Below are 21,064 nucleotides of genomic sequence, written 5' to 3' on the forward strand. Positions count from 1 at the left end.
CAAATAATCCACTGAAGAAATGGGCGAAAGACATGAATAGACACTTCTCCAAAGAAGACATCCAGATGGCCAACCGACACATGAAAAAATGCTCAACATCACTCATCATCAGGGAAATACAAATCAAAACCACAATGAGATACCACCTAAACCTGTCAGAATGGCTAACATTCACAACTCAGGCAACAACAGATGTTGGCGAGGATGCGGAGAAAGAGGATCTCTTTTGCATTGTTGATGGGAATGCAAGGTGGTGCAGCCACTCTGGCAAACAGTATGGAGGTTCCTCAAAAAATTAAAAATAGAACTACCCTATGACCCAGCAATTGCACTACTAGGCATTTATCCATGGGATACAGGTGTGCTGTTTCGAAGGGACACATGCACCCCCATGTTTATAGCAGCACTATCAACAATAGCCAAAGTATGGAAAGAGCCCAAATGTCCACCTATGGATGAATGGATAAAGAAGATGTAGTATATATATACAATAGAGTATTACACGGCAATCAAAAAAAATGAAATCTTGCCATTTGCAACTACGTGGATGGAACTGGAGGGTATTATGCTAAGTGAAATTAGTCAATCAGAGAAAGACAAAAATCATATGACTTCACTCATATGAGGACTTTAAGAGACAAAACAGATGAACATAAGAGAAGAGAAACAAAAATAATATAAAAACAAGGAGGGGTACAAAACAGAAGACACTCATAAATATGGAGAACAAACTGAGGGTTACTGGAGGGGTTGTGGGAGGGGGGATGGGTTAAATGGGTAAGGGGCATTAAGGATTCTACTTCTGAAATCATTGTTGCACTATATGCTAACTAATTTGGATGTAAATTTTAAAAAATGAAAAATAAAATTAAAAAAATAAATAAATTGATATAACCACTTAAAAAAATAAATAAACAGACTTATCATTTAGAAAAAAAAGAAATGAAAGTGCCAACATAGTAAAACATCTGGCAAAAATTAATGAGTATTAACCTGTAGGTAAATATGGCAGACTGAAAATAGGCACTTAATTTCAGTCACCCTTGAAATCCTACTAAAATGGCAATTTACACCTGGCAGTATAGCAAAATAATATAAGATAAACAAAAATGTGTTTAAACCAGCAAATCAGGGGGAGTTTAACAGTTTAAAAAAAGTTGATCAATGTAATTTGCCATGTTAAGAAGTTAAAGAAGAGGGGCGCCTGGGTGGCTCAGTTGGTTAAGCAGCTGACTCTTGATTTCTGCTCTGGTCATGATCTCACTGTTCATGGGATTGAGCCCCATGTGGGGTTCTGAACTGACAGTTAAGATCCTGCTTGGGATTCTCTCTCTCCCTCTCTCTTTGCCCTACCCTGATTTGCATGCTCTCTCTCTTTCTCTCTGTCTCTCAAAATAAATAAATAAACTTAAAAAAAGAAGTTAAAGAAGAAAAATTGTACAATCAGTTCAATAGATGTAGAAAAACATGTGATAAAATTCAACATACTTTCATGATTAAAAAGAAAAAGCTCAGGAAACTTAAAACACAAGAGATCATTTTTATAAAAAAATAAATAAAAATCAATCTTAACCCACAAGCAAACATAATTTTTAATGCAAAGACACTGAAAGTTATCTTTTTGATGTAAGTAACAAAATAAGGATGCCTCTGTCCCATTTCTTGTCAACATTGCCCTAAGGGTCCTAGCCAAAACTATAAAGCAAAATGAAGAAATATAATGTATAAGGGTTAAACACAAAATACAACTGTCATTATTTGCAAGTGTTATGATTGTGTTCCTAGAAATACAAAAATAATCTAGTGATAATTAATTCAGTTTAGCAAGGTTGCTAGATACAACATCAATATAAAATTTATTTCTATATATGAGCAACAAACATTTAAAAAACAAAAGTTAAAATAATATGCCATTTATTATATTATCAAAATTTAAGTAATTAGGAATAATTATAGCCTAAGATTTGTAAGGCGTATATGGCAAAAGACTACGAAATTTTAATAAAGAAAGTTAAAGGAGACCTAAACAAGTACAGAGACTAAGCACATGGATTTGGGGTCTCTCTATTATTAAATAACAGTTCTCCACAAATATATCTACAATTTCAATGCAATTGAATAAAAATCTCAATAGGTCTGAAGAAATAATAACAAGCCAATTCTAATATATATATATATATAATACAAAAAAAAACTAAACCAAGACTAGAATACACAAGAAACAATTATAGTAAGGACCTTGGCTCTACCAAAAATAAAGATATTACAGTACAGCACTTAAAAGAAGGTAGTGGAGAAAGAATGAAATCTGGCCGTTTGTAGCAATGTGGATGGAACTGGAGAGTGTTATGCTAAGTGAAATAAGTCAGAGAAAGACAGATAACATATGTTTTCACTCATATGCGGATCCTAAGAAACTTAACAGAAAACCATGGGGGAGGGGAAGGGGGAAAAAAAAGTTACAGAGAGGGAAGGAGGCAAACCATAAGAGACTTTTAAATACTGAGAACAAACAGGGTTGATGGGGGGTACAGGGGAGGGGAAAGTGGGTGATGGACATTGAGGAAGGCACCTGTTGGGATGAGCACTGGCTGTTGTATGGAAATCAATTTGACAATACATTATATTTTTAAAAACAAAAATAAATAAATAAAATAAAAGAAGGTAGTGGTGCAAGGACAGGTCAATAGACAAATCAAATAAAATATGTGTGCTCCAGAAACTGACCTACACGTATATGGGTACTTGACTTATGACAAGTCATAATAATAAGGTAGAGTAGTTAGAAGTGGGTGGTCTTTTCAGTACATAATGACAGGAATGTTGAGCATCCTTTTGGGGAAAAATGATATTGGAACACTTACTATGCAACGAAATCAAAATCAATTCCACCTAGCTCACGGCACTGAATAGGAAAGGCAAAATAATAAACCCTTTTAGAAGATAATATAGGTGAATATTTTCAGAACTTCAGGGTAAGGATATAGTCCCAAACAAAACACACAAAAAAATATAAGGCTAATATTAATAAAAATATTAATAAATTTGACAAAATTTGAACTAAATACTTCTGTTCATGAAATTACACCACCAAAATAAACAATGACACTCCAGGAGTAATGAATGCCCTTTGTATCTAGATTGTAATCTCATTATACTATTTCTCCAAAAAGAGAACCAGAGCACCTTTTAGTGATGGCAGTTCCAAATCTGTAACACCAAATGTACAGGATGAATCAGAGATATCTTGTCCAGCCTGAAAGCAAGAAAGTTATCAATGGCTACTAGTATCATACTGAAAGAACACAGGAGCCAATTAGAAGGGGCTCATACTGACCAAAGATGGGACAACTTAATCATCTAAAAAAATAATGGCTCCAATGAATTGAAGTATATCAAATATATACAAATCCATTTTTCATAATGATAGTCCAAAAATAAAAACTCAATTATCACTTTTAGAAGTTGCTACAGCAAGAAATCCTTATCCTAAAAATGATAAAAGGAAAGAATCAAGTTTTTATACTGCTTTCCCTGTACATTGCACTGCAGGTTAACAAAATAAATGACTAAGGAAATGTCTTCTTTATAAAAGAATCACAGGTAGTAAATTCAAGATTGATAGCATTAGAAAATCACCAGTTTACATCCCCCTAATGAAATAATTCATTTACGCAACATTAGTGGTTCAGAAATACTAACTGAAAGGTTGAAGGAGAACTTTTTAATGGAAAGATCATGTTGGTACTATCTCAACTCAAATCTAAGAATTACTATGAGTGGGAAAAACTGGCATTATGTGCCTCCAGACATGATGGAGAGGAACTATATAGCATTACACATATATACTGACAACAGAGATTTGGAAATTGACATTAAAGAGGATTACCACTTATGACAGCAACAAAAATAACAAATACTTATGGTGACCTTGGGTTAAGCAAAGATTTCTTAGATATGATGCCAAAAACAATTCATAACAAATTCATAAATTGGACTTAAACAAAATTTAAAACTTTTGCTCTGTAAAAATACACCATTTTTCTTTAAATGAAAGAATGAAAATTAAATAAAAGAATGAGAATGAAAAGGCAAGCGACATACTGGGAAAAATCTTTGCAAAGCATATATCTGATAAAAGACTTGTATCCAGATTATATAAAGAACACTCAAAGCTCAGTCATAAGAGAAAAAAACAAGACAATTAAAAATTAGGTAAAAGATTTAATCAGATATTTCACCAAAGAAGATCTATAAAGGGCACATGAAAATGAGTTCAATATCATTGGTCATTAGGGAAATGCAAATTAAAAGCACAATGAGGTACCACTAGAATGGCTAAAATTTAAAAGACAGACTTTATGAGTGTGGGTGGGATGTAGAAAACTGAAACTTTCCTACACTGCTGGTCTGCATGTAAAATGGCACAACCACATTGAAAAACATTTTGGCAGTTTCTTTAAAAGTTAAACATATACCGCTTCTGCCAATGTGTTATTCTGGTGGTGGTGGTGGATCACCCTTTGCCTGGCAAAATGGACACTGAGGCCATGAGCAGATACACCAACCCAATGAACTTTGGTTGTCCTCTCCCATCTGACTGTGGTGCTGTTGACCATTGGCATGTTCTTCATTGCCTGGTTCTTCATTTATGAGGTTACCTCCACTAAGTACATTTATCTACAAACAGCTTCTCATCTACTTGGTGGCCTTGCTTTTCATGGGCTTTGGAGTCCTCTTCCTGTTGCTCTGGGTTGTCATCTATGTATGGGCTCCCAATGGTTCCAACCAGGTGGCTTCACTGAATATCTTTTGCAAATTAATTTTTTTACTATTGCTGGAAGTGTCCCATTTGCTGCTCACAATAAAGGCAGATGTGTGACCAAAAAAAAAAGTTAAACTATACCTATAATATTATCCAGTCATTTAATTCCTAGGTATTTACCCAAGAGAAAGGGAGATACATGTCCACACAAAGACTTGCACATGAAGCATATGGCTTTATTTTTAATAGCCAAAAAGTGGAAACAACTCAAATGTCTATCAGCAGATGAATAGATAAATTGTGGTATATCCATACAATGGAAGGCTCAGCAATAACAGGGCAGGAACTAGTGATATAACAACATGAATGAATCTTAAATTACTTATGCTGAATGAAAGAGTATACACTGTGTGATTCCATTTACATAAAATTCTAGAAAATTCAAACTCATTTATAGAGATACATAGAAGATCAGTGGTCACGTAGGAAGAGTAAAATGGAGGGATTAACAAGGGTCATAAGGCTGGTCACAGGCCCATTGCATGGTGTCAGAGCACCAGTAAAATGATGACAGCGTAAAAGTGGGAGAGGAACGAGCAGCAGTGATGGGATTGCATAAAAGAAATTGATCAATTGGGTAAATATGTTAAGGATAATGGAATCAGTTTCCTGTTGGGAAAAAGGGAGTAAATGTGTGGAAAGAAGGAAAACTAGAATGAACCTTCTGGTGCTAAAATAAAATTAGAGTTGTCACTGTAGATTCATAGTTTTCAACACATAGATTGATAGGTAAATATAGATGTAAATGTGTATTGTTATATGTGAATATATTTTATTTTATTATTTTATTTTGTTTATTTAAATCCAAATTAGTTAACATATAGTATAATAATGGTTTTAGGAGTAGAATTTAGTGATTTATCACTTACATATAACAGTGCTTATCCCAAGTGCCCTTCTTAATGTCCATCACCCATTTAACCCATCCCCCCATCTAACACCCCTCCAGCAACCATCAGTTTGTTCTCTGTATTTAAGAGTCTCTTAGGGTTTCTCTCTCTGTTTTATGATATGTTAAATAAGCCAGTCAGAGAAAGACAAATATCATATGATTTCACTCATATGTAGAATTTAAGAAACTAAACAGATGAACATAGGGGAAGGGAAGGGAAGGGAAAATAAGATAAAAACAGAGAATGAATATTATATATATATGATATATATGATATATATGCATATATACATACATATATACATATAAATGTATACATACACATACATATATTCTCTAGCTATGTCCGCTAAGAGAACATGTGAGCAGTAATACCTTCAAAAGCAATAAGCACATCTAGTATCCAGATCTTATTCTCTAAATCCACTAAGTGGAATCTTGGAATTAAATTTCTTGGAGAAATAGTCAGTTTCAAGATAAGGTCAGGAAAAGTAGAACATGATCCTGGAATATTCTTTCTTTTTGTGCCAGAAAATAAGGAATGGCTTAAAGAATGATGGTGATATGTCAAAATGGCAAAGACTTGTCTTGAAGGGACTATCCCACACGTCTGGGATGATTTAAGCATCACAGTAAATCATATGTTAAAGCACTATAATCCTTTGAATAAAATTGGAAACCATGACTCAACATAAATTTAAAAATTAATAAGCTGAGTTTCATAAGATATTTAAATGAGGTACTTCAATATCATCAAAGAATCTCCCCACAAAATATCTGTTAATTATAAAGGACAAAAGAGTAAATTTGCAGCTGAGAAGGCTAGCAAACTTAACTACCTTAATCAAGTGATCAAAACTAACAACATCAATAACAGAACAAATAGAAATTATATGCCACCTGGTAGAATGCAATGAAAAGAACATAACATCACTTTTTTTTTAATTTTTAAAAAATCTTTATTTATTTTTGAGACAGAGAGAGACAGAGTGCGAGCAGGGGAGGGGCAGAGGGAGAGGAAGACACAGAATCCGAAGCAGGCTGCAGGCTCTGAGTTGTCAGCACTGAGCTCAATGTGGGGCTTGAACCCACTAACGGGGAGATCATGACCTGAGCTGATGTCGGACGCTTAACCAACTGAGCCACCCAGGCGCCCCGTGAACATAACATCACTTTTATAATTTTCTTGGCAAAGATGCATAAAGTAAATCTAATCAAGAGTAAATATCAGATAAGCTTAAATGGAGCGACATTTTACAAAATAATTGACCTATAATCTGCAAAAGCTTCATGGTTATGACTGTCAAAGAAAATTGGAGGAACTGTTTTGAATTGAATTGAAGAAGCCTCAAGAGTGTGTGATTCTGAACTGGAGGTTTTGAATTTTGGAATTGCAAATTAGGGAGTAGGTATAAAAGACAGTATTGAGACAATGTGCAAAACTTGAATGGAATCTAAGGATTAGATGGTATGGTACCAATGCTAATTTCCTGCTTTTGATAGTTGTATTGAGGTTATACAATAGAATGTTCTTGTTTATAAGAAACACATACTAATCTACTCCTGAAATCACTGGTTCACTATATGCTAACTAATTTGGATGTAAATTTTTAAAAATAAAAAATAAAATTAAAAAAAATAAATTTTTAAAGAAAAAAAAAGAAACACATACTAAAGTATCCCAGAAGTAAGGGGCATTATGGAGAATTATATGGGACATATTAGCAGTTTATTCTCGTATAGTGTAAAAAAATTATGTACCATATTTTCAACTTTTCTATAAATTTATTTCAGAGAAATTTTATTTTTTTTTAACGTTTATTTATTTTTGAGACAGAGAGAGACAGAGCATGAACAAGGGAGGGGCAAGAGAGAGGGAGACACAGAATCTGAAACAGGCCCCAGGCTCTGAGCTGTCAGCACAGAGCCCGACGCAGGGCTCGAACTCACAGACCGTGAGATCATGACCTGAGCCGAAGTCGGACACTTAACCAACTGAGTCACCCAGGCGCCCCAATTTCAGAGAAATTTTAAATGGAAAATTAAAGTCAGGCACTATATGTATGTATGTGTATATATATATGTATATATATATATATATATATATATATATATATATATATATATTATATATATGTATATAATATAAATATATATATTGTGAGTGTGATTTAATTTATCTAAAGTTAAAAAACAGACAAAACTATTTGTTTAGGGATGTGTAATTTGGTGGCAAAACTAAAATGAAAACCAAGGAAATTAATACATAAAAGTTAGGTTAGTGGTTACCACCAATGGCATGGGAGAGGATGATGATTGAGAAGGGAAATGCTTGGAGCTTCTTGGGTGCTGGGAATCTTGTACTATTTGACCTAGGTGATAGTTAAACACACGTTCATTTTACAAATATTCATTAAATTGTACACTTATGTTTTATGCACTTTCCTGTAAGTTTGTTGTATTTCATAGTATAAAATTGTGAAAAGGAATTTTAAGAAAGAAAACAAAATGAGACAATCACTTATCTTCAAATTTTAGATTTTTTCAGATTTTAGAAATATGGTGGATATGATATATTTTCTATAACTCCCCAAGTGGATCACTTGCTATAATCACTATAATCAAACACATCAAAATTTCTTTTTTTTTTTTTATTTTTTTTTATTTTTTAATATATGAAACTTACTGTCAAATTGGTTTCCATACAACACCCAGTGCTCATCCCAAAAGGTGCCCTCCTCAATACCCATCACCCACCCTGCCCTCCCTCCCACCCCCCATCAACCCTCAGTTTGTTCTCAGTTTTTAACAGTCTCTTATGCTTTGGCTCTCTCCCACTCTAACCTCTTTTTTTTTTTTTTTTTTTTTCCCTTCCCCTCCCCCATGGGTTTCTGTTACGTTTCTCAGGATCCACATAAGAGTGAAACCATATGGTATCTGTCTTTCTCTGTATGGCTTATTTCACTTAGCATCACACTCTCCAGTTCCATCCATGTTGCTACAAAAGGCCATATTTCATTTTTTCTCATTGCCACGTAGTATTCCATTGTGTATATAAACCACAATTTCTTTATCCATTCATCAGTTGATGGACATTTAGGCTCTTTCCATAATTTGGCTATTGTTGAGAGTGCCGCTATAAACATTGGGGTACAGGTGCCCCTATGCATCAGTACTCCTGTATCCCTTGGATAAATTCCTAGCAGTGCTATTGCTGGGTCATAGGGTAGGTCTATTTTTAATTTTCTGAGGAACCTCCACACTGCTTTCCAGAGCGGCTGCACCAATTTGCATTCCCACCAACAGTGCAAGAGGGTTCCTGTTTCTCCACATCCTCTCCAGCATCTATAGTCTCCTGATTTCTTCATTTTGGCCACTCTGACTGGCGTGAGGTGGTATCTGAGTGTGGTTTTGATTTGTATTTCCCTGATAAGGAGCGACGTTGAACATCTTTTCATGTGCCTGTTGGCCATCCGGATGTCTTCTTTAGAGAAGTGTCTATTCATGTTTTCTGCCCATTTCTTCACTGGGTTATTTGTTTTTCGGGTGTGGAGTTTGATGAGCTCTTTATAGATTTTGGATACTAGCCCTTTGTCCGATATGTCATTTGCAAATATCTTTTCCCATTCCGTTGGTTGCCTTTTAGTTTTGTTGGTTGTTTCCTTTGCTGTGCAGAAGCTTTTTATCTTCATAAGGTCCCAGTAATTCACTTTTGCTTTTAATTCCCTTGCCTTTGGGGATGTGCCGAGTAAGAGATTGCTACGGCTGAGGTCAGAGAGGTCTTTTCCTGCTTTCTCCTCTAAGGTTTTGATGGTTTCCTGTCTCACATTCAGGTCCTTTATCCATTTTGAGTTTATTTTTGTGAATGGTGTGAGAAAGTGGTCTAGTTTCAACCTTCTGCATGTTGCTGTCCAGTTCTCCCAGCACCATTTGTTAAAGAGACTGTCTTTTTTCCATTGGATGTTCTTTCCTGCTTTGTCAAAGATGAGTTGGCCATACGTCTGTGGGTCTAGTTCTGGGGTTTCTATTCTATTCCATTGGTCTATGTGTCTGTTTTTATGCCAATACCATGCTGTCTTGATGATGACAGCTTTGTAGTAGAGGCTAAAGTCTGGGATTGGGATGCCTCCTGCTTTGGTCTTCTTCTTCAAAATTACTTTGGCTATTCGGGGCCTTTTGTGGTTCCATATGAATTTTAGGATTGCTTGTTCTAGTTTCGAGAAGAATGCTGGTGCAATTTTGATTGGGATTGCATTGAATGTGTAGATAGCTTTGGGTAGTATTGACATTTTGACAATATTTATTCTTCCAATCCATGAGCACGGAATGTCTTTCCATTTCTTTATATCTTCTTCAATTACCTGCATAAGCTTTCTATAGTTTTCAGCATACAGATCTTTTACATCTTTGGTTAGATTTATTCCTAGGTATTTTATGCTTCTTGGTGCAATTGTGAATGGGATCAGTTTCTTCATTTGTCTTTCTGTTGCTTCATTGTTAGTGTATAAGAATGCAACTGATTTCTGCACATTGATTTTGTATCCTGCAACTTTGCTGAATTCATGTATCAGTTCTAGCAGACTTTTGGTGGAGTCTATCGGATTTTCCATGTATAATATCATGTCATCTGCAAAAAGCGAAAGCTTGACTTCATCTTTGCCAATTTTGATGCCTTTGATTTCCTTTTGTTGTCTGATTGCTGAAACACATCAAAATTTCTTCAGCAAAGCATCTAAATAATCACACCAGGTAGCATAAGTAAGAACTATAAGTAGCCAGATATGTTCAAATCAGATGTTGCTGTCAAATGAATTTTCTGCCAATGTAAAATTTTGTTTTATTTTGTTTTGGTTTTGGTCTTCAGAGCTTTTTGAATTTTGAAATTGTAAATTAAGGATTGTAGATGTGTATTAACTTTATAAAATGTACAGAAAAGGAATAGAAATCATCATATGCTATGCAGTTTAGCTATGAAAAGCACTTATATACTAAATGACATGCATAAACAGTGAAAATCATTCAACTGAAAACAATGGTATAACCATATTGCAAGATTGTACTGGGAAGTACACATTAATAATATAACTTTTATTTCCTGAAAATAGCTAGTCTGTATGTATGTAAAGAGAGATAAATCCCTACATAGATACCGCCTAAAACTGAAAAAAGAGGCAGCAATACAGGCATTATTTAGCAACATAGAGTTAAACACCAAGACATTCTAAAAAAGGTAAAAATGATTGTTTCTACATTCTGGAAAATGGGAGAGTGGTAAGAGAGAATCATAACTCTGTTACTTTTCATAAGCCTCAACAGTTTTATTTGGCTCTTTAAATTGTGTGGAAGAAATATGTAAACCTTTTTAAAAAAGTAATTGTTAAGTACCTAGTATGTTCAGGATACTGTACATAAGTAAGATATAAAAACCATTCTCAAAGTATTCTATTTCGGGTCAGCCATGTATCCATAAATAAAATGACCAGGACTACCAAATGTATATGATAACAGTCATTGGAGGTTTAGCCAACAGCAATTCAGAAGAGGGCAGAGAATGATTATTAAAGGAGTATGCCTGAGCTGAGACTTAAAAATGGGTAGAATCAATATTTGTGCTCATGTTACACCCTTGCTAACAAAAGGGCTTCCACTCTGGTCTGAGATTTGGATATCTGAAATGAAGACTTGGGGAAATGATATTGTTGATGGGGTCTTCAATTGGCAAAGAAATGGAAATGCCATTAAATAAAAGCCAAAGGGAAGGCAAAGAATCACAACAAAACAAAAGTATATCTTCTAACATTAATTCCAGAAATAGGTGGTTTCCACTTCATTCTACTAGAGCAGTGGTTCTCAACTGGGGGCTATTTTGTTGCCTTGAGTATATCTGACAATGTCTAAAGATGTTTTTCAGTGGAGAAGTGCTACTGGCAAAGTGGGTAAAGGCCAGAGATGCTACTAAACATCCTACAATGCACAGACAGCACACACAACAGAGAATAATCCCATGCAAAATGCCTGCAATGCTGAGATTGAGAAACTTTGTCCTAGATTATCCAATTCTGTTCCCTGTGCAGAGGTGGCCTTAGAAAGGGGGGAACAGGAATTGGCACAGGTATTATATCTTAAAAGATTCCAGGAAAACCTCCTAAGCACACTTGTCTCCACGGGTTGATTACTGGTACTCTAAAGTTTACCATTAAAAGTATCCCTTTGGGTTAAAATATTGCATATCTGGAAGTTCCCAATTAAAAGGAAGAAGTAACCCACTAAAGCAGCAATATCAAATGAGTTTCATCTTAAGACTGAATCTGACCAACTGGAAGGGGTTACCAAGAATACTATGTTAAAAAGATTCTGAAGACTCATTTGGGTTCTGTAGAGGAAAGGACCATGGCTGACTCATGATATGTAAACAGACACAGGAGAATGAGTGGGGACATGTCCTACATGTTTGCCTTTAACATCTTCTATTGAGTTCAATTATCAGGTCTGTTTTTCAGCTTTGTAGGGAATCATTGGAGAAATAAAATTCTTGACTGCAAAATTAAAGACGAGTATGGTAGATTAAAGACTCTAGAAAGATGTTCATGCCCTAATTTCCAGAACCTGTGAATAAGTTACGTTACACAGCAAGAGAGTGAAGACGAAAGAAGGAATTAAGGCTGACCTCAAAACAGGGAAATTATCCTGGGTTATTCAGGTGGGCCCAAAGTGATCACAGACATAAAAATTGAAAGTAAAAGGAGGAAAGTAAGAGTCAGAGTGAAATATGATGACAAAAGCAAAGTCAGAGAGATATATAAGAGAAAGCCTCCACCAGCCACTGCTGGCTTTGAAGATGGAAGGGCCATGAGGAAAGCACAGAAAAAGCAAGAAAATGGATTCTCTCCTAAAATCTCCAGGAAGGAATGCAGCCCTGCTGACACCCTGATTTTAACCCAATGACACCATTTCAGACTTCTGACCTTCAGGACTGTCTGATAATAAATTTGTGCTGTTTTAAGCCCTAAGATTGTGGTAACTTGTTGAAACAACAGTAAACTAATGTAGTGGGGAAGCAAAAAAATTGGGGAGAATTATCATTAGCAATATTGGGCCAAATAGGGAAAACCAAAGTAGGGCTTCAATGTGGTGAACTTTGAGCCTCTAGAGGGTAGCAATATAGTTCTGAGAACTGGCAGATAGACCCCAAGGGGAAAGGGTCCTGAGCGAAAACAGTTTATGACAAACCTGACTTGTTAATTGTGTTCCTAAATGCAAGGTCCCCAGGGAAAGATGGGAGTAGAGCAGGTTTTCCTTGTAGAGTCTGGCAGGTAGATTCCTGAAGGAGGAGTAGAGACTTGCTGAATAGCCCAAGGGAATCAGGTCACTTTATTTTTCCCAACAGGCACTCTAGTTTCCCTAACATAAGCCTGGCCAGCATCTTACCTGAATTAACATGAGGGACAGCCTTCCCAACCAGCTCACGAGTTACAAATCTGGGACATTTTTGAGGTTTGACTCGAAGTTATTCCTGCAATCCTTGAATAATTGCCATCTCCACTCAAGCCCAATGCATGTTTTATTTGTGTAAAAACTCTTAGCCAGAGTCCTTTATTACTTTCAGTTATATGACTGATTACCTTAAACCACACTAGCAGTAGCACAAAGGATCAAAAACAGAAAAATCTGCTTACGCAGTCTTTGGACCTGAGAACCAAGTGGAAACATTAATACCTTAAAGCTGAAAGCAGTTACTGGATAAAACTCCTAAGGAACCTTGAACAACCTATTCAACCCAAACAACATCCTGTCCCACAAATGTTTCAATTCACGTTGTGAAATAAAACAGACATTATGTTTTTACCCTTAGAACATAAAACATGGTATTGACCTTCCAGTGCTATGAAAGAGATATACAATTTCAGAAAGTAGAATAGGTCTACAGTTTTGTTGGAAAACAGTTATGGCTTCATGTTTGTTTTTTTCAGGTTGAACCTATTGCCAGATAATTATTTCAAAATGAATCTCTTTCCCAATCCTCTGAAAAAGAATGCCTGGCATGTTTTGATTGGTCAGTGTGCCATCATGCATTTTATGAGCTCTTCACTTAATCTGATGTTAATGTATGCTTTTTAGGCAAAGGAGAAAGACTATGCCCAGAGGTTATAGTAGTAACACCTGAATTACTCAACACATATTTACTTGGTTTAATATGCCAGAGAAAGGAAGGCAACTCTGTCTTTTTTTTTGTAAATCATATTCTTCTATAAAGCCTTCCCTGACTAGCTTGAAAAGCACCATGCACTTCTCCATCATAATTCTCACTGCATATATTCAATGTCTGAATGAGTAATAACCTATTCAATGTCTTCCCTGTTATATATTGTAAGTTCCAAGAGAGTAAAGACCATGTTGGTTTTATTCTATGTCCTACTTCTATTGCCTAATACTATGCTTTTACAGTAAATTTTATTTGAACTTATTCTGTTAATAAATGAACAAGCAATTACTTCCTTCCCTAAGAGCTGAGAAGTTTAATCCCAAGACATCTAGGTGCTCTCAAAATAGCTCTTTCTAGACAAATATAAATGACATGGAAATTTTCTCAATATAGTGTTTTTTGAGGAAACATTTTACTTATTCTGCCACACTATGAAAACACTCTTATCTGGCAATCTCTTCAGCACATTTACATTTAGTGTGTATTTGGTATTTCTTCTTTTCTAACTTTTTATTATGCTTATATCTTATCAAATCATATTGTTTATGTCTTTACTTTGCATGCTCTTAGACTCCCTCTCTGCCTGCTCTAGTTTTTGGATACATCAAGTAAAGCACTTTAGCTATCCTACTTCAGGTTCAATGTTAAATACTGGCCTTAGCCCATCCCAGCCCCTCAAGAAAAGTAGGTGAATTTACAAGGGGATGACTTACTGGTTTATGTTTTCAGGTTTCAAGAAATACAGCCTCCAGAGGAAAGGTGGGTCTAAGCAGAATTATATCTGTGCTCAAATTTGTTGTTCATTTTGTACCATTTCAACTCTTTCCTTCCTCCAGTCTTCAAAAAATGTGGATTTTGGTAACTGTCAACCTTGCCTCTTACTGCAAAAAAAAAATGTTTTGCCATTTAGTGACAGGAATATAGTCTGTTAAAAAATGCTCAAGTGGTGCCAAAAGCATTATTGTGTGAGAGTTCTCAACTTTGCCTCTCTGTGACTATGTGCTTACCTCCTGGCATTGGAAGATAATAGCCTGAGGATATTTATTTTTTAATCTTAAAAAGAGAAAAAAAAACCTTCTTTGTTGGGGGGGGGGGGGAGCCATGGGGGAGGCGGGGCGTGGAGACCAGAACTCTGAGTGTATATAGGGATGATAAATAGATTTGGTGGGCTGAGAGAGTCTTTGGAAAGAACTTTAGAGTGGGTAGGGAATGGGACGAGTGATGAAGTAATTTTAAGGAGTTCTCCTAGATATTATTTTGTCATTCTTTGAGAGTCTTGGCAAATATTCGAATTACCTTCTGATTAGTCTCTATTGTCAAACTTGTATTTATTTGAATGTGATGCATCATACAGACTGTATCAAATGGGGCCCAATGTTTAAATGGGATCTTTCTCCCTTGTTCCCCTCATCTCTAATTATAGGGAAACCACTATAAGTGGGACACAACCAATCAGAATTTTCTAAGCTAATTTAACCTTTATTTTCCCAGAGGACTCATAGGAGACACAAATAAGTGAAAGAGAGTTATTCTGTTAGAACAAGAAATTCTGTTAGAACACACATACACACAACTGTTGGAGGATAGATACATTTCAATCTTTAATACTTCCTCCATCTACAGCTCTAATCTATAAAAGATGAGCACTCAGCTCAAGCTCAGAATGATGACCCTGAGATACTATTAAAATCTCACTTTTTGTACATACTAAAGAAAGAAAAATAACCAGAAGAGATTTTGACATAAGACACAATCCTTTCTAGCCCTGAGTATTGTACTTAAGGGCAGTTTGCTGCACACCTGTTTGGCAACCTTAAAGACACAAACAATTCAAAAAGGGATCAGTGACTTGTGACCATATAGATGAGAATGAAATCCCACCTTAACACACCAATAATTTTTGTTCTGTTTCTTCTTTTCAAAAGATGGGACAATATGAGCAGCACCTCAAAGAAACACACTGGAACCTCTATGTCCTGAGGAAACTCTAAACCACTGAAGGGCAAAACCAGTAAACCTTTCTCTTTCCCACTGGAAACTTTTCCTCAAAATGACAAATTTCTACCAGTTTTATTTATACTTCCTGAACAAGGACAAAGAATCAGTCCCTCACACTCGCACAGCATTTATAGGCATTACTGTGGTCAGCTTTTTTGGCCTCCTTTCAATTCTGTTGAGAAGAAAACCCTGAATTCCAACCTCTGTTGATGGCTCTCATCCCAGGCCACACAATTGGCAAAACTCTGAGTCCCGAGACCTCCCAAAAAGATGCTTAGGAATCTGAAATAGGTACCCACTGCTTATTTTAGCAATAGAGATTTGTGTTTCATTTGCCACTGTTACTTAAACAATTCTTTAGACATGACTTTCAAGTCCCTCACTTGATCTTTTTTCCATTGACATATTTACCCCAATTCTCTCCTCCTCTTCTCAGGCTTTCACTCTTGACATCTCTGCTAGTACTGATATCAACACCATGGTTGTGTTTAGTCTCCCCCTAGTGCCAGGCTCACTGATGTGGTGAGTGGAGTTCTGGAAAGTGGAGCCGAGGGGGTTGAGTCATCAGTCAGCATCTCCTGTCTCCCTGGATCTGACCACAATGACAGAGGCTCATCTCACTCAAGTGTCACTGGGAGGCCACAGCCAGAAGGAGGTGGAGGACTTCTCCCATTGGACTGGAACCACTTTAAGAAAGGATACATTTTTGGCACAGCAATGGAGAGATGTTAGTACAGAAATATCAGTGCAGCTTCCACTCCCTGTTGTCCTTCAGGCCACAGCTTAAATGTGACTGTTTTTTTAATGTTTATTTGCTTGTTTGTTGTTTTTATTTATTTTGAGAGAAGGAGAGTGTGCACAAGCAGGGGAGGGACAGAGAGAGAAAGAGGAGATGAATCCATGCTGAGCATAGAGCCCAACGTGGGGCTCAATCCCAAGACCATGAGATCATGACCTGAGCTGAAATCAAAAGTTGGATGCTTAACCAACTGAGCCACCCAGGCACCCCTAAATGTGCCTGTTTCTAAATGCATAAACCATTTTAGAAAGCAACTAAATCTAAACATATATATATATATATGCCTATTCTGTGACCCAATGTTTCCACTTCTGACTACATATGTCTAGGTATATATATAATATGTTCACATTATATATTCAGGTTATATACCATATATTCAATAAACTATATATGCATATAAGTAATATAAATTTTTTCATGTGTTCACCAAAAGATATGCATAAAAATGTTCAGAACAGCACTATTTATAATACTAAAGACAAGAACTACCTAAGTATCCATCAATAGTTTAATGGATAAATTGTGATTCTGTTACATCAATAGAATATCAAAATATTCTTTGAAAGAATACTATAAAGGACTGAGAATTTTAAAAACTATAAATATGTACAATTAGGATGAATACTACCAAATATAATAAAAAAGAAAGCATATCAAAAATAGTAAATACTGTGTGGCTTCATAAGTTAAAAAGTAGGCAAAATTTATACTCTTAAAAGTTAGGATAGAGGTTACCACTGGGGGTTATGACTGGAAACGAGTACAAGGGGGTCTTCTGTAGCACTAGTAATTTTAGATTTTTTATCTAGGTGTTGCTTACCCTGATGCGTTTAAGTGGTGAAGGAGTTATCAACTTTTCTCTTTGTATGTGATACTTCAATTAAAAATTTTTTTAGGGGAACTACTGGGACCTCATCAAAATAAAAACCTTCTACACAGCAAAGGAAACAATCAGCAAAACTAAAAGGCAACCAACAGAATGGGAGAAGATATTTGCAAATGACATACCAGATAAAGGGTTAGTATCCAAAATCTATAAAGAACTTATCAAACTCAACACCCAAAAAACAAATAATCCACTGAAGAAATGGGCGAAAGACATGAAGAGATACTTCTCCAAAGAAGACATCCAGATGGCCAACCGACACATGAAAAAATGCTCAACATCACTCATCATCAGGGAAATACAAATCAAAACCACAATGAGATACCACCTAAACCTGTCAGAATGGCTAACATTCACAACTCAGGCAACAACAGATGTTGGCGAGGATGCGGAGAAAGAGGATCTCTTTTGCATTGTTGGTGGGAATGCAAGGTGGTGCAGCCACTCTGGAAAACAGTATGGAGGTTCCTCAAAAAACTAAAAATAGAACTACCCTATGACTCAGCAATTGCACTACTAGGCATTTATCCATGGGATACAGGTGTGCTGTTTCAAAGGGACACATGCACCCCCATGTTTATAGCAGCACTATCAACAATAGCCAAAGTATGGAAAGAGCCCAAATGTCCATCTATGGATGAATGGATAAAGAAGATGTAGTATATCTATACAATGGAGTATTACTTGGCAATCAAAAAGAATGAAACCTTGCCATTTGCAACTATGTGGATGGAACTGGAGGGTATTATGCTAAGTGAAATTAGTCAATCAGAGAAAGACAAAAATCATATGGCTTCACTCACGAGGACTTTAATATACAAAACAGATGAACATAAAGGCAGGGAAACAAAAATAAAAAAAAAACAGGGAGGGGGACAAAACAGAAGAGACTCACAAATATGGAGAACAAAATGAGGGTTACTGGAGGGGTTGTGGGAGGGGGGATGGGCTAAATGGATAGGGGGATTAAGAAATCTACTGAAATCATTGTTGCACTATATGCTAACTAATTTGGATGTAAATTTTAAAAAATAGAAAATAAAACAAGTTAAAATTAAAAAAAAAATTTTAAAGCCATCTTCTCACACACGCTATGACATGGATGAAACTTGAAGACATGCTGAGTGAAATAAGCCACTCACAGAAGGACAAATATTGTATGATTTCACTTCTATGAGGTACCTAGAATTGGCAAATTCATAGTAACAGAAAGTAGAATAGCAGTTACCAGAGGCTGAAGGGATGGAGAAATGGGGAGTTATTTTTTTTAATGGGCATAGAGTTTTGTTTGTGATGGTTCTCTGAGGCTCAGACTCCTCAGGAATTAGCTTTAGGGAAAAACCAACAGACAAGTCACTGAGGCCAGAGAAGTGGTAGCTAAGGAAGGGGAGGATTTAGAACGGTCACTGGAGGACGAAAGACAATGAATATCAGCTGGAAACTGTAACTTCTTCACTAGGAATGGAGGCTCATTAGAACCCTGGAGGAGCTGCTGCCAAGAAGCATGAAGGGTGGACTGTGGCAGCCATGGATGCTGACTGCTCAGAACTCCCTTCAAGAAAGAACTTGCCAGCAGCTTCAGCTATTAATGCTTTCAGGATCTGCCTTAACTTTCAAGTTGAAGCCACATTCTTCTAAGCCATTCCCGCCAATGACAACACAACAGAGACACTAGTGCCTCACCATTAATGCATACTCTAAAAAGCAATCTTTGCTTTAGACGTCCCCACCAGGTTGGCTGATGTTTTGTCAGATCTGAGGCTCTCCCTATCCATTCCTGTTTTCCATTTCTCTTCCTTTGCAGGTGTCAGAGCTGTATCATATTCTGAAGGCTCTCCCTGCCAAATCCCACTTCTTTCCCCTTTTGCCTGTCACAGATAGTATCTCCCAATAAACCTCTTGCACTTCCAACTTTGTCTCAGGGTCTGCTTACTCTAGGACCCAACTGACACAAATGGTTTTGAGTACAACTCCAAATTTAATGCCACAAGGGCAAACACAAAAATTATAAGCATTCATTCAGGAAAGGAAAACTTATTTACAAGCATCAAAAACTCTATGTGGTGGGCTCCAGGTATGTTTTTTATTTAATGATCATAAACAATTCCTTTGAGGAATGTAAGAGAGGCCATCCAGAAATAAAATCATAGTTGAAATCCATTGAAAAGTTACTATGCACCTAACTCTTGACATACAACTTTCCACCTATTTCTCACAATGCCTTATGAAGTGTGTAGTATTTTTATTATTCCCTTATACAAATGAAAACAAATGGAGGTTAGTTTTATTGCCCAATGACATAATTAGTAAGTTAAAAAAATCAGAATTTGTACCAAGGTAAGCTTAAGCTATTAACTTCTGTACTGTTTCAGCTACCCTGCATTGATTTGTATTGTTAATGACTGAAGAATCCTAACAGATAGGAATATGGATCCGGGGATCAAATTATAGGGTAGAGAGCCATAAGAGAATTGTGCACTCATAGAAACAAATTTAGCCCCATCTGAAAGTATCATCTCTGTATCCGAGCCAAGTAGCCTCAATATCTATTTCTAAAAAGATTGCTTTTTTTTTTTTGCTAGTTGAGTTTGCCAATTCCTGTGATGTTTTCAGAAATTTCTTTTGAAATATCCAGTTGTGCACATGACCACAGGGAAAAATAGGATGTGGTCCTAGTCCCTAGTCTCCTGACAGTAGATGTAGCATGAAGGGGATTATCAGCTTCCTCCTGAAAGAGAGCTTTCAGTGCAGCAAAAAATATAGTTTCTATAAACGAGAAAGACAGAAAGGCTTCCTTATGCAATGAAATTTCAGTGGTGGTGGTGGTGGTGTGTGTATGTGTTTTAAAGAGGGATTGGTTGCTTGGAAATCTTTGATTCCTTCTTCAACTCTTATAGTAATCTCAGCCCTATAGCTATAAGAGTTAGGGATTCTTATGGCATGCTGATCATAAAAAAATAAGGAATTTTAGTTTGTCTCCTTGAAAATAAAACCCTGAGTTTGATCTTCTAGATTATAGGTTGGATTTACAGTCTTGTCAATTCTCTTATATAAAAATCCTGGACATTTATTTTTAAAGAGTTCCCTTACCAGAGACTCTATTCAATATGCCCACTAGAGTATCATGTCATTAAGAGTGGCTGGTATACTGGGAATTCATGTAAAGGAATAGTTTAAATACCCCAATAGAAGCTGTTGGAAACATGAATAAGTAGAACATATTTGTTTAGGATCTATCTTGTGAGGTCAAATGGGTTTAGATATTTCTCATGCTAGCATGTGAATAGTGTCAGGGAACATATCCAAGCTATGCCTCATACAAAAGAAACGTATATAGAATAGCTGAGGAAGTTGGCAGGCATCCTTAGATATGTGGATTCCTCAAGCCAACTATATCAGTATCCTCCAGCCAATGTGTCTTTTGAGGGCCAGGGAAGCTACACTACGCTAACGTTAGG

General features: G+C 36.2%; 1 pseudogene; it reads left to right on the forward strand.

Moving 5' to 3' along the window:
• The first annotated feature begins 4,461 nt into the window (after positions 1-4,461).
• On the forward strand, positions 4,462-19,281 carry LOC132676807 (dolichyl-diphosphooligosaccharide--protein glycosyltransferase subunit TMEM258 pseudogene; annotated as a pseudogene).
• Positions 19,282-21,064: the final 1,783 nt, after the last annotated feature.

This window comes from Panthera onca, chromosome D2, assembly GCF_046562875.1.
Source record: "Panthera onca isolate mPanOnc1 chromosome D2, mPanOnc1 haplotype 2, whole genome shotgun sequence".
NCBI classification, from domain to species: Eukaryota; Metazoa; Chordata; class Mammalia; order Carnivora; family Felidae; genus Panthera; species Panthera onca.